Raw genomic sequence first — 521 nt, forward strand, 5'->3', positions numbered from 1 at the left:
AAATCTTTTAACTATACAGAAACTGACATTCTGAAATTACTCGCCCTTAAGTCCTTTTAACCAGTTCTAGTGAGTTGTTTCTGAAGCATGGCTGTCCCACAGGAGAGAACTAAACTACGTATATGGTTTCCAAAGTTATAAATCTTGATGGAAGCAGACTGTTCCATCTCTCTACCTCACAGTGTTGGTTGGTTTGAACTCCTGACCTTTTTAGTCAGCAGCCAAATTCTTTCATTTACATCACCATGAAATCTCATCAAGTCCCTTTCTGTCTATTTCATTGTCTTGAAGTTGGAACTGACTTATGGCTAACTCTCCATTGGTTTTTGGAGACTGTAACTCACAGGGGAGGAGATTGTTCACTTTTCTCCTGTGAAGAAGCCCTGGTGGATTCACACTGCCAGAGAGGTGCTGCCTTTAGGTGAGCATCCTACAGACTAAACCACCAGAGCTCCCTTAAATCCTCATAGTTGGAGAATGTTTTGAGGTAGGCCATCCTTCCTCATTGACTATGCAAAGGC

The sequence above is a fragment of the Elephantulus edwardii genome, unplaced genomic scaffold (genome assembly GCF_000299155.1).
Source record: "Elephantulus edwardii isolate Elephantulus edwardi_28Jun2011 unplaced genomic scaffold, EleEdw1.0 scaffold00010, whole genome shotgun sequence".
NCBI classification, from domain to species: Eukaryota; Metazoa; Chordata; class Mammalia; order Macroscelidea; family Macroscelididae; genus Elephantulus; species Elephantulus edwardii.